A 14,284-nucleotide genomic window follows, 5' to 3' on the forward strand; every position below is an offset into this window, starting at 1 on the left:
GCTGAAAGGTCTGGACTTTGAATTAATATTTTGTGAAACTACTATTTCCAAGGTTAAGGATGGAGCTTCACTTTTTTCCAGAAAATACTTAATATCTAATATCTACATGATGATATAAAACTGCATATACAGTATTTGGTAGAAAGTTTTATTTATATTGCCCTTCACTATTTCAGATGCTCTATTTTAGCTGACCATTAGTAAAAAAAGTTTTTTGTTTATAATGATATAAAGCTAAGAGAAGCAGCAAATGCTCACACTTGTCAAATTCTCACTAGAAGATGTTTTGTAGTTGAATGAATAATAGTTTGCACCTAGCTGAATCAAAATGTCGCATTCATGATCACCATGTTGTTTGAATAGGCTGTCTCTCTTTTGTCACATTTGTTTGACAGAGCTGCATGTTGTAGTGGAAACACGTCACAGTGTAAATGAATGCTGTGGCCTCATTTAGGCTGCGCTCTGTGATCTCACTGTATCAGCAGCAGGAGGACGGTTCACAGGCTCAAACTGACCAGTTATGTAACATGCTGACGTTAGGGCTTCACTCTCTTTGTCTCTACTGACACAACCAGTTGCTTCATCAATTTAAGTACATATGTATCTACTTACCGTCATGGCCCAAAATATTGGCACCCCTGCATTTCTGTCAGATAATGCACCACTTCTACCAGAAAATTGTTGCAATCACAAATTCTGTGGTTTTCTCGTGTTTATTTCTTTTGTTTGCATTGGAACAACATAAAAAGTAGAGGAAAAAAAAGCCAAATCTGATCCATTCCACACAGAACTCCAAACACAACCTGGACAGAATTATTGACACCTTTTCAAAATCATCAGAAATAGTTGTATTTCAAGCAGGTGATGCTCCTTCAATTTGTGACAAACTCACCCATAGGAATCAACAGGTGCTGGCAATATAGAAATTACACATGCAACCAGTTAAAATGGAGAAAAGTTGACTCAACCTTTGTGTCATGTGGACCACACTGACCATGGAGAAAAGAAGGAAGAACAAAGAATTGTCTGAGGATTTGAGAACCACAATAGTGGAAAAGCCTGGACAGTCTCAAGGCTACAAGTCCATCTCCAGAGATCTGGCTGCTCCTGTGTCCACTGTGCACAACATTGTCAAGAGGTTTACAGTCCATGGTGCTGGAACGTATCTGCCTGGACATGGATGAAAGAGAAAAACAGATGACAGACTGCAACAAAGGATTGTTCAAATGGTGGATAAAGAACCTCGATCAACTTCCAAACAAATTCAAGCTTACCTGCAGGCACAGGCTGCAACAGTGTCAGGTCGCACTGTTGCCATCTGAATGACAAGGGACACTATGGTAGGAGATCCAGGGAGACACCGAAACATAAAGAAGCCAGATTGGAGTTTGCCAAAACTATAGCTAAGGAAGCCACATATCCATCTGGGCTCCTGTAGACAGATGAAACTAAAACAGAGCTATTTGGTCAAGCACATCATTCAGAAAATGAAACGAGGCCTTCAAAGAAAAGAACATTATGAAATCTGAAGACTACCAATGAATTCTGGGGCACAGTGTAGGGCCCATTGTCAGAAAGTTGGGTCTCTGACAGAGGTCATGGGTCATACAACAGGACAATGACCCAAAGCAGACTTAAAAAAGCACCAGAAATGGTTTCAGACAATGAGCTGGAGAGTTTTGAAGTCGCCAACAATGATTCCAGATCTAAATCCCATAGAGCAGCTGTGGAGAGATCTCAAAACAGCAGCTGGGAGAAGGAAGCCTTCAAATCTGAGAGACCTGGAGCAGTTGGCAAAAGAAGAGTGGTCCAAAATTCCAGTAGAGAGGTGGAAGAAACTCACTGATGGTTACAAGAAATGATTGATTTCAGTTATTTTGTCCAAACGGTGTGCTACCCAATATTAAGCTGAGGGTGTCAGTAATTCTGTCCAGTCTATTTTTGGAGTGAAATTGATCAGATTTGTTTTGTTTTTTTTCTCTGCTTTTTTGCTGTCCCAATGTAAACAAAAGAAACAAACATTAGAATACCAAAGGATTTGTGACAGCACCAATTTTCTGGTTGAAGTGGTGCAGCGGTCCCAGTATTTTTGGCAATGACTGTATGTACATACTGTCCATGAGTTATCAAGAACAAATTTCAGTATGACTCCATCTGGCAGCATTTTACATTTTATTACTTCAAAGTATTTGTTGTCAGTCCCTTAGCAGATGGAGGCTGGCTCTGCCTCCACTGTACCATCAAAGGTTCATCCATTACATAATACAGCAATGTTTTAAACTAGACCAGTTTCAGCAAGCACTGTGACATATTACAGAGCAATGTCAGACTAACCTATCAGAGAACAGATGAAGAATGTCTTCACGCAGGTGTCAGAGGCTTGGCTAAAATAAAATGCTATAAATTCATTATAATGTAATGTGAATGCACAGCTACTTTACTTCACAGCTCCAGTACATCTTTACTGTTTCTCCATCTGTTATGCCATGTGGCTGTGGAGTTTCTGTAAGGCAGGGAGTGAGGGAAGCTGAAGCATCTGCAGGGTCTGCAGCCTGTGATGCCCCAGAAACAATAAAATAAGACTCTAACCCTTCACTATAAAACCTAATGTCTAAAGTCGATATATTGTAAAGCCAAAAATAATGATTGTAATAATTTGTAAGACTTAAAAGTTAAGATTTGTATGCACCATAAATGCAACTTGTATGCAACTGCATGATGTCTCAGTGTTGGACAAATTCTAATGTTTGTCAAATTACACTTGTTGGTCTGTATTGTACTGTACTGGAGAAACACATCTGCAGGCCTTCAGTTTGCCATACTGTACCATTAGTAAAGAGAAGTGACCACTGTCAACTTATCTTTGATGATGAACATCATCATTAAATGATGTATAATTCAATTCATTTAATAAAATCATATTTCATCTTGACTTAATTCAGCTTGACTTACTCTGCATTAGCTTTTGTTAAACGATCATTATGAGGTAACAGGAATGCAAAATGCATGGCATGAATTAGTCTGCTCTCCCTCACCCCCGCCTCCCCACCACAGTGTATATATTAGGCTTGTAAACAATGCATTTCTCTTCTGTCTTTTCACAATTAATGTAAGATTCACACTGTTTTTACCAATTTCTTAAACATGACATTCACAGAGACAGACAACCACACACCAGGGCTTGAACCCAGAAACTTCTTGCTGTGAGAAGACAGTGCCACTGATGATGATGATGACCATTCAAGGAAATCCTTAAACTATCACGTACCCTACAGTAAACTTACTTATAGAAATACCCTTCTTAAAGTTGTATTTAAGTAGTACACTTTGAAAGCTGACAGTCCTGTCTCCTGGGTTTTTTAAAGCTGTGTCTCCCCTGCTGAATCATGTCAACTAACAGTGCTTTCACTGGGTTAAACAAAAGACCACTATCACTGTGTTTACTGCACATAGCCCGGGGCTAAAGATGACCTCAACTACATGTTCATTTCAACTCGGTCTTACTACAGATAGTAATGTTTGGTTTCAGTCCAAAAGACCTCTGATATGGCAGCACATGCTGTGAACCAGACTCACATGAATCAGTCATTTCCATCTTCCCTCAGCTCATTGAATTCAGTGATTTACAGAACAGCTGATAAGACTAAATTCATCATCTCCAGGACCAACAACATTTGAGCCCCCGTGCCACACTATCCCCTTAGAGCAAGTAACCATTATATATTATACAGTGCCTTGCGAAAGTATTCGGCCCCCTTGAACTTTGCGACCTTTTGCCACATTTCAGGCTTCAAACATAAAGATATAAAACTGTAATTTTTTGTGAAGAATCAACAACAAGTGGGACACAATCATGAAGTGGAACGAAATTTATTGGATATTTCAAACGTTTTTAACAAATAAAAAACTGAAAAATTGGGCGTGCAAAATTATTCAGCCCCCTTAAGTTAATACTTTGTAGCGCCACCTTTTGCTGCGATTACAGCTGTAAGTCACTTGGGGTATGTCTCTATCAGTTTTGCACATCAAGAGACTGAAATTTTTGCCCATTCCGCCTTGCAAAACAGCTCGAGCTCAGTGAGGTTGGATAGAGAGCGTTTGTGAACAGCAGTTTTCAGTTCTTCCCACAGATTCTCGATTGGATTCAGGTCTGGACTTTGACTTGGCCATTCTAACACCTGGATATGTTTATTTGTGAACCATTCCATTGTAGATTTTGCTTTATGTTTTGGATCATTGTCTTGTTGGAAGACAAATCTCCGTCCCAGTCTCAGGTCTTTTGCAGACTCCATCAGGTTTCCTTCCAAAATGGTCCTGTATTTGGCTCCATCCATCTTCCCATCAATTTGAACCATCTTCCCTGTCCCTGCTGAAGAAAAGCAGGCCCAAACCATGATGCTTTTTTTTTATTAAAGCAACTTTTACTTATGCAAACAATCTGGGGTTCACCCGCTTGCTCAAGGGCACTTAAAGATATGGAGCCAGAGATCAATCCACTGACCCAATACATTCAGGCCATATGTAATTTAAATCACAGTGGGCTAAATTTGTAAACACATCCTTTTCTCTTCATTTCAGCCCGGTATGTATTTAAAAACAACTTCTCTCTCCCCAAAATGGAACCTTTCCTACACAGTTCCAAAAGTGCATAAATCTTAAAAGGTGAGCTGGGTGTTTGAGCGTATAGATGTACACACAGTTTTTCCAGAACTGACATAAATATACCCAATGAGGGTCGGGGGCTGTATGCCAGTAAAGTTAAGAAGGACTTTCTGTCACCTCTAACTTTGTCATTACACATTTTGAGTGCTTATTCAGGTGTCCAATAACAGAAACAGACAACATATCAAAATGGGAAAAAGTATATATACTGAATTCAGCAGTATTAAATCATAGTTTAGATGACCACAGAGAGCCGGAGGACACTGAACTGAACTGAACTGCAGAGTGACCCAGCTGTGTTTGTACAGCATCTGTCCAGTTACAGTGTGACTGTCAATTTTGTCTCTAACATTCTCTGTGATGTTATATATCAGATGATACAGCACAGCTATTGTCATTAATATGCTGATTTTATGAGACAGTGTCATGACCATGAAATAGTGATTTGGTCAGCTCAGTTGTCTGATTCGCTTACAGTAGGTGTATGCACATGTGTATATTATTTGTATTATATTATATCAACTGTAAAATTACATGTCATAAATTAGATACTGACACATTGGTCCTTGTGAAGGTAGAGCATCAGAATTTAATAATATTGCAGTAGCCACCTTATGGCCCTTAACCTTAATGTTCAGGTTACTTTAGTGGTCCAGCAAAAGTGAGATGTATCAGCAAAGTTACTGCCACAAAGTTAACCTAGGACCTTTGGGTGCCCTGATAGTTTGAAGCCACAGGGTAGTTGCCTGCTTTGCCTTTGCAAATGTTTGAACACCCAAGTTCAACTTGCCAAGTTCCAATTCCAAGAAAGTTGTATAGAGAAAGTCCTACAAACAAGGTGTTATAGCAAGATGGGAGAAGAGTGCAAAGACTCTAAGGGTACAGCCATATTCCCTAATTTCATCATTCCTCACTCCTCAGTCCTTGCTTGACCTCTAAGTCATTCTGGTACACCATCTTGAAGGACGTCACAGAGCTCCTATTACTGCTCTGAGGTTCAAGGAGGCAGTCAATCTGTCTGATGCCATAATTAAACATTCAAAACAAATTGACAGTAGGGCTCACCTGTGTCGGCACAGCTGATGCTTTGTGCATCCACATGCCCACATTGGTCTGGTAATGTAATTTTCATCATCTTAGTAGGTCCAAGAGGATCCAGACTGTCCACTCAGCAAAAAGCCCTGACTCCACATGCCCCACAATGCTTGGAAAATGCTGGCATAGACAGATAGAAGGTGGACCCTTGCATTGAAATATGAATAGGAACATGCACACCCCTCGTAAATGTCAGCGCACGCATGAGAGTATGGGCAAAGCCCTTCAGACAAAACTTCTGGTGTACATATTTCACTTGCTTGCAATTGCTACAGTGACCCAATGCAAGCATAATAATCCAAGAAAAAGGATTTCTAGGGTCAGGGTCTATGTCAGGGTGACCTCATGAAGGTAAAAGTACAGGAAATAGGCCTGTGTGTTTGAGTGTTTCAGTTTCCCTCTTCTAATTTTCCTGTCTTGTGGAGTTTTCACTCTGTAGATGGTATTACTGTAATAATTTTATCCGTCTTGTCATGAAGAAACTCCTCCCACATAAAACAATCCCAGCAAGCCTTTAGCAACTCTGAAACATGACACTTTACCAGTCATGTTCAGCACTATTTAACCTGTAATCAAACAGGTCTTTATAATACATTCATGCATGTATGTGTGCATTTTTGTTTAGTATAGGTTTTAGACAATAAAACACAAAAGGTTCATATTGCATTCAAATTTAGTTATGTTGTTCACCACAATAATAATAATGTAACAAAAGTCCTGGATTTATTCTCAAGAAATTCCTTTATATTTCACCAAAACATGAATAGTTTGTGGTATAAAATTCCACATTTATTCTGAAGACTCTTTTTAAACTATCTGATCTCAAAGTTGCAGTTCAAAGTAATAAAATCTAAAACTTCCAAACTTCCTCCTGCTCTCTCTAAATTCAAAATTTGTATTCAGAAAAATGTATAAATTATTAATTACCTTACAGGTTCCATCATTAACAAAAAGTGACAATGTGAAAATACAAATCTTGCCCCCCTTTCCTACTTTTGTCAGCAAAAGTCCTCCAAATCCTGAAAGAACCCCCTGGAGCCAAATGTTAAACAATAAGCCTGGTGATTTTCTCTGCTTTTGTTATTTTCAAAACATCCCATACAAAGAGTAAAACCAACAATGCTCTGCTCTGTCTGTCGATGTTGTTATGTGTGGCATGAGAACCAGCAGAGCAGTGTCATCAGAGCAGAGATCAGATGAATCTTTCTTACTTCAGAGACTGTAAAACCTGATGGTCATACTCAGCCTTCTTTTTAAAATAAGAAGTATCGCTTGTATTTTGTGAGGAAGAAACATGCCACCCTGTGCAGTGGTGTGGCTCACTGGTGTGCTTTAATAGTTTTTGGATAACAATAGAGTTCTATGGCACAAACCAATAAGCTAAACAAGGTTCTGGATTCATAGACATTACAGTACTCGCTGTTGTCCTGTAAAGACTGATCTGGCTTTTTTATTTTAAAGGAGAATGGAGCATCCTGCTGTGCTACTTTCCAGTTGTGCTCTGGTTTCAGTGCCCACTTGAACTGTTTCTTCAGCAACCACATGTATAAAATGATTAGAGTAGGTTTTGATGGCATAAATACATTTTTATTTACATATGGTAGAAGGTGCTTTTTGGCTGCATTGGCTATGGCAACCTTTTGATGCTTCAAGCCCCATCACTCACTGTAAATGTCACTATAGCTGGTCTCACAGCAAAGCTGCTGTCATTAACATGTATTTTGTTTATTCTTTCTAACAATGTCGTTTTTGTTGGATTTGATTGTTATCTGCAGGTTGGTAATAACTGTAGGTCAACACAGTGTTTACATTTTAATTTAGCAGTGTATGTGTGAAGACAAATTAAGAAACAGATGTAGTACATCATTAAAAATTATGTCCATTGTGAGTAAATACAGGCCTTTACATAATTCACAAATGAATTTCACAGTTCAGAAACACAAGCTACTCCAGCAAAAACAGACATGACACTTAAAGAGAACGACACACTGAAAAGATGGAGCGTGCATGAGACGCCATGGATATGGACCAGGTGGACACACTCACCGTCTATAACGTTGACACAGTCAGATACTGTGTAGCCTGTAAAGCTACACTTTAATCAATTCAGTTGTCTTAAGCTCATTGTTAAGTGCAAATTCAAGCATATTTTTATGCTTCAAGTTCATATTCTTCCATTTTACATGGAAGAGAATAAGTCATGATAGTGTTGGGCTCTGAGCGCTACAAAAATGCAGATGACCTGCACCCAATATAACTTTATATTTAAGAATCAAAATTTTGCATGTTGATAATGCAGACGCTAACAGAAACTACAATAATGACAAGGCAAGCTCACATGAATGCGCAACTGCCTGGAGATTATGACCATTCAAAGAAATCCATAAACTAAGCCTCAAACCCGAGCCAAGTCTTGAGTCCCCAGTGTTCAAGTCTGGGTCACCAAAGAATAGTCTGAGTCGAGTCCTTGTTATTTGAGTCATCAAGTTCTAGATTAAACACAACTGACACAGCTCTCACCAATTTAAATGGAGCTCAGTACAGTATGTGTGACACAGTAGCCACACAAATGCACTTGTAAGCTCACACAATTTAAAAATGAACAGTGTAAAAATTTTTTAAATAATATTATGAACATTGGATATGCTTCAAACACACTGCCTATCAGGAACAGTTAGGAACAAAAGGCTGGCAGCAGTAGTGTTAAACATACATGTTCTGCATTTCAGCATGGTGCGGGTGAACAGGTTTTAATATCAATATCTTATGCCAGATTATTATGGGCTATTACAAAAAAAGAAAAGAAAAAAAAAGAAGTCCATGTCAGACTTTGTGTTGTGAATTCAAATGTAGTCAGTGTGTGAGCCTGAGTCCAAGTTGAGTCACAAGTCTTGAAATTCAGGACTCGTACTATAACACTGCCAATGGGTTGTATGAGAGGGAAGGGAGAAATGACCATATGGGTCATATAGATTGGAGGACGTATAGATAGAAAGGAGATTTTGGTAACAATGAAAAAAAGTCGATAACTTTAATATTTAAACTACCAAAAGATAAAGATTTCTTAATTGAAAAATCTCTTACACTTACTAAATACTGATTAAAGATATTATTTCAAGCACTTGTTAAATATTTTTAAAAGGCCTTTTTAAAAGGTCTTTTCATCAGTACATATTTACAGTGTTTACTTATCTGTGAAGGAGAAATTCAAATTAATTAATGCTGCTGCGGTTCATTGTGCTGCTCACTTTCGATGCAACACTGGCAGCAGGAGGTGTGCGCATTCACAAACAGTCCTCTCATTTTTAGGAAGAGGCTCTCTGGTTTTATTGTTCTGAGATAATTACAGACTATTTTGAGTTACGATGAGTGAAAAGCTAATCTAGAGGTACCCAAGATTAGACATTAAATGGCTGGAAATGATCATGCCATTACCACTTTAAACAAAAAAAATGATAATTGACAAAGTTATAAGGGGTCAGAGCTAATACTAGTATATGCAGGCCTGTCATATTAGTTCTTTTCCCAGGTCTTATCTATAAACACCCTTGAAATTTATATTTTTTCCTTCTTCTTCTGGCCTTGGACCTAACAAAAACACCTTTAGCCATATTGGCATCTAATTTATGAAGATCTTTACTGAGACTTTTAACATAGCATTGGATAAACTGCATCTAAAAGTGAAAGAATTCACAATGCATTGAACTAACAAATCTTAATGAAATGGTCTATGTTGTGTAAACCTCTGTCTTCAGTTCAATTTGATAATTAATTTATTTAAATATGTCAGTAATATTTTAACATTATTTTTAACACACTACATGTGAACAGTTGTGTAAAATGTGTCTCAGTTAATTTTCTGTCAAGATGAGTAACATTTCTTTATTTAACACGATGCATTTGCTCCTGTTGGAGCCACTAGGTACCAGTCAGTGCACAGACATCAAGTTCAGCAGCCCATGTACAAGGGCTGTGACTCAGTTCATACTAAATCTCATCATGATTTGCATTGTGGTGTGCATTATTATGAAATAAACAGCCATGACTTATCTTAAAATGTATTAATGTCACAGCAAGTTTCCATCATGAATGTTTTCCTGTAACTAAGAATATAGAGACTCCAGAAAGTTTTAACTCTTCAACAGTGCATGTGGGAAATCTGCTAGTTTTGATTCTTTACAAACTTCATTTCATGACTGGAGTGAACTCTCAGCAGTTCACTCAATCAGCTCATCATTGCGAGCTGCAAGATTTCAGCTGTGTGCAACTTAGGTTTATGTTTGAATGTGGGCTAAAAATAAAATCTAGACATTTCCTGTTAAATTAGCTTAAAAATATTTAGCTGAAACACTGATGTAAAGATTGTGAAAAAATATTTGTTGATTCCACAATATTCCTGAATGATGGTTTACAGTGCATGTATAATCTTTGAAATCAGGATTTGGTCAAGTGTCTGAAAGCCAAAATTGCTGACATAAAAATTAATTAGGTTCAAAACCTGAGGATAATATACGGTAGCTCTTTGAGGCCAGTGATTCTTTTGGTCATCTGGAGCATCACTTGTCCTATGATGAGAACAGCAGCTTTGCATTTTTCCCAGTGATTACTCAGCTTTAAAGAGAGTGTGGGAAACATATTTTTTTTTTGTTTGAGGTATCCCATTACGTCCATAATCATTACAGACACATTGAATCTTTAAGATCAAGAAAATCCAGCATCTTTTCCCTAAGACCTCAGGCTCCAATATATCACCACTGTTTAAGAGCACAGGAATCCAGCACAATGTGTGCCATGAGAAGAATCTACTTTATCTCCCCATTGAAATCCAAAATATCCAAAACATGATTGCATAAATATGTTCCTTGAAATAAGATTATCTCTATTATAATGTCTGCTAAAGATGAAAACTGTCCCTTTAGAATTATAGAACATAATTTTAATGCAGTGTACATTTTGTAAGAGCTCAGAGAAAGTTCCTCTGTCCATTGAAAGGTGTTAGTCACCTCATTCCTATCAATATGCATCTGTTCCATGAGCAGCACACTTTCTTTACTTTCTGACTACTTTCTCTACTGGCCAGAGCTGATTTCTTTTTAGCTTGTCAGAGTGCATCAGGTCCTCTTTAACATGCACTTTCTACTTTTAGCATCCCATTATCTGGAGAGGTAAATTATCTGGAGGTATATGGACAAAGGTATTGGGACACACCTCTTAGTTATTGAATTCAGGTGTTTCAATCAGACCCATTGCCACAGGTGTATAAAATCAGGCACCTAGCCAGGCAGACTTTATTTACAAACATTTGTGAAACTAAATAGACCATTCTGGAGAACTCTGTGACTTCAAGCGTGGTACTGTGATAAGATGCCACCTTTGCAATAAGACGGTTCGTGAAATTTCATCCCTGCTGGATATTCCACAGTCAACTGTAGGTGGTATTACTGGAAAGCAGAAGCAATTAGTAACAGCAACAGCTCAGCCACGAAGCAGAAGACCACATGAAATCACCAATGCTCTGCTGATTCCATAGCTGAAGAGTTCCAAACATCCACTAGCATTAATGTAAGCACAAAAACTGTGCGGCGCGGGAGCTTCATGAATCGAGTTTCCATGGCTGAGCAGCAGCATGCAAGCCTCATATCACCAAGTCCAATGACAAGCAAGATGGAGTGGTGTAAAGCACATCGCCACTGACTGTGGCGATGTATGCTTCAGCATACCAAGACATTTTAGCCAACACTATGCTTCCAACTTTGTGGAAACAGGTTTAGGAGGCCCTTTTCTATTCCAGCAAGACTGTGTACCAGTACACAAGGCAAGGTCCATAAAGACATGGATGAGTTTGGAGTGGAAAAACTTGACTGGCCTGCACAGAGCCCCGACCTCTACCCCATTGAACACCTTTAGGATTCACTGGAATGGAGATTGTGAGCCAGGGCTTCTTGCTCAAGGGCTCAGTGCCTGACCTCATAAATGCTCTACAGAATGGATGGGCACAAATTCCCACAGAAACACTCCAGAATCTTGTGGAAAGGCTTCCAAGAAGAGTGGAAGCTATTATAGCTGCAAAGGGGGGGACCAGCTCCATATTAAAGTCTCCCTTATCCTCAGGCCAGATTAATACGAGAAACTTGATGGTCTCACATCCTCTGTAGAAGACTCTTTCATACAATACAGATATACTGTAGATTCCATCTCCTACTGTAGTGCCCAGCACCCTCAATTCTCCAGGATCCTTTTCACACTTTTTTTTTAAATTTACTTACTTACTCATGCATATTAGTGAAACTCTCAATCACTACTTTCAAACTATCAGCATTAACATTTTCATCTGAATAGCTGTTGTCTTTGCTGTACATATTCTTTTGTTTTGGGCTCTTGGTTTATGTAACATGCAGCAATGTACTGGACCATCAAAAACCACAGTAACTTGTAGAAACATTTTAGTTAACTAGATATGCACATGTAAGCTGTGTAGCATTTTACATTTATTCACTACAGTAAATTTAATTTTGACCAAAGTTGTGCTAGTTTGCCATTCTCACAGCCTTTTTTAAATCTCATAACATAAACATATCCATGATAATAATAATTATACTTGGTTGTACTTGGTTAATTAGTACAACTCATAGTTATGGAGGTCACTAGCTATAAACTACAGTCACCATCTTGAACTGACCTCGTCACAGAGGAACTTTGTCAAGTCTCAGAAAAGAACCGCTCGTGACGTCATAGTGATGTAATCACGGTTAATTTAGTTTGGGCTTCACCAGTGGGTGAGGTGATTTTTACAACATTAAAGCTACTTATGTGGTGGTGGTAGTGGTGATGGTGTGCGTGCCTGTGCATATAGAGAAACCCGTCATGGAGTCTGCAGAGACCAAAAAAAGAGCTGACAGAGCATCAGGGGTGGAACAGGACACCCACTGCAAAACAAAAAACATTCCTTTTTTTAATGACAAAAACTAATGCTGCAAAAATGTGCATGAAGGAGGTTGCGTCACAGACGCTGACGTCATTGTGTTTGTTAATAATACAGCAGCTCGATGCGGCTGATCAGCTCCGTTTCCCAAAGGCCTCACCGTACACACAAAGAGACAACAAGCGCCATTCACCCACATCGGCCGAACTCTCTGCAGTCTCCTCCGCGTTGTACGAGCGGAGGAGCCGCAGTGTTGATGCTGCATAACCCAACACCCCGTCATCCATGGCACATACAGGCTACAGACACACTGCACCCATAGACACATCGTGGTCATCCGGCCTTTTCCCGCAGCATCCCTTACCTCTCAGATGAAAATGCACTCGGTTATTAATCCATGATCAGCACGCTGTTATTGATGCTGTCTCTCGATCAGGTTTCACCCAACGTTGCGGCGCAGAGAGCGAGAAATAAATAATTATTATTTATTAGGCGGCTGCCCAGCCCGTTATGTCCTAGCGGGAGGCGAGAGATGCGCCTACCGAGCCCATAGATACAAGAAGAGCACCGGGTCCCAAATCAGCATCAGCCGTACGTACAGGGAAACAGTACACAGCCGTCAAAACCGGTAAAATCTAATCGAATGAGCGTCTCTGTTGTGTTTTCATTAGCCAAGTCCTCCTCCACAGCCGAGTGGCCCTCTCGGTCTCGTAATTTCTCCTCCACACACGCGCGCGCACACGCACAACAGCTCTTTTTTATTTAAAGAGATAGGGCAGCTGGAGCAGAGCACAGCACACAGCTACTCTTTCTACTTCTTATGTAATCTCATCAGCTCTGCAGCCCAGACACACAGGTAACTGCTTTACCTGCGCGCCAGTGTGTGTGTGTGTGTGCAACAGCTGCTGACCAGTGGCATCCACGGACAAAGGGCCTGGTTTCTGACCGCTGAAGCTGCCGAAAGTGTCCTCCAACTTAGTTCTATGTATGAGAGGTACTTGGAATATATTAAATAAATTGATTAAAAACAGTTCCAGCAAGAGTAACTACCCTCAATATTTTATGGATAATGATACACCGGTTAATAGATTGGAGGATGTAGTTGATAAGTTTAATAGGTTCTTTGTGAATGTTGGTCCTGGTTTAGCAAGAAGCATTTGTACAGATGATACATCCGTCACTATAAATAATAATACAATTGAAAGGAACGTGAGTTCTATGTTCTTGAAGCCCATAGTTGAAAAGGAAATTATAGAGATAGTGAATAAATGTGGTAACAAAACATCTAGTGATAGTGATGGTATCACTATGACAACTGTTAAATGGGTAATTGAGGGGATATGCAAACCATTAACCCATATTTTTAACATGTCGTTTCGACTTGGGCAGTTCCCCAATAATATGAAAATAGCAAAGGTTATTCCACTGTATAAATCTGGTGATAAGCACAACTTCACAAATTATAGACCGGTTTCTCTGTTGTCACAATTTTCAAAAATTCTGGAAAAACTCTTTAATAACAGATTAGACACATTTATTGATAGACATAAAATCCTCTCTGATTGCCAATATGGTTTTAGGTCGAACCGATCGACATCTTTGGCC

The 14,284-nt window shown here is 39.1% G+C and overlaps 1 protein-coding gene across 1 annotated transcript in view; it reads right to left on the reverse strand.

Moving 5' to 3' along the window:
* fbxl16 (F-box and leucine-rich repeat protein 16) overlaps nucleotides 1-13,473 on the reverse strand; it is a 31,084-nt gene extending 17,611 nt beyond the window's left edge. The window contains exon 1 of the mRNA XM_020608326.1: nucleotides 13,044-13,473. The gene's annotated coding sequence lies outside the window, so the exon portion shown is untranslated. The remainder of the gene's footprint in view (nucleotides 1-13,043) is intronic.
* Between the last annotated feature and the right edge of the window lie 811 nt (nucleotides 13,474-14,284).

Source organism: Monopterus albus, unplaced genomic scaffold, assembly GCF_001952655.1.
Source record: "Monopterus albus unplaced genomic scaffold, M_albus_1.0 scaffold92.1, whole genome shotgun sequence".
NCBI classification, from domain to species: Eukaryota; Metazoa; Chordata; class Actinopteri; order Synbranchiformes; family Synbranchidae; genus Monopterus; species Monopterus albus.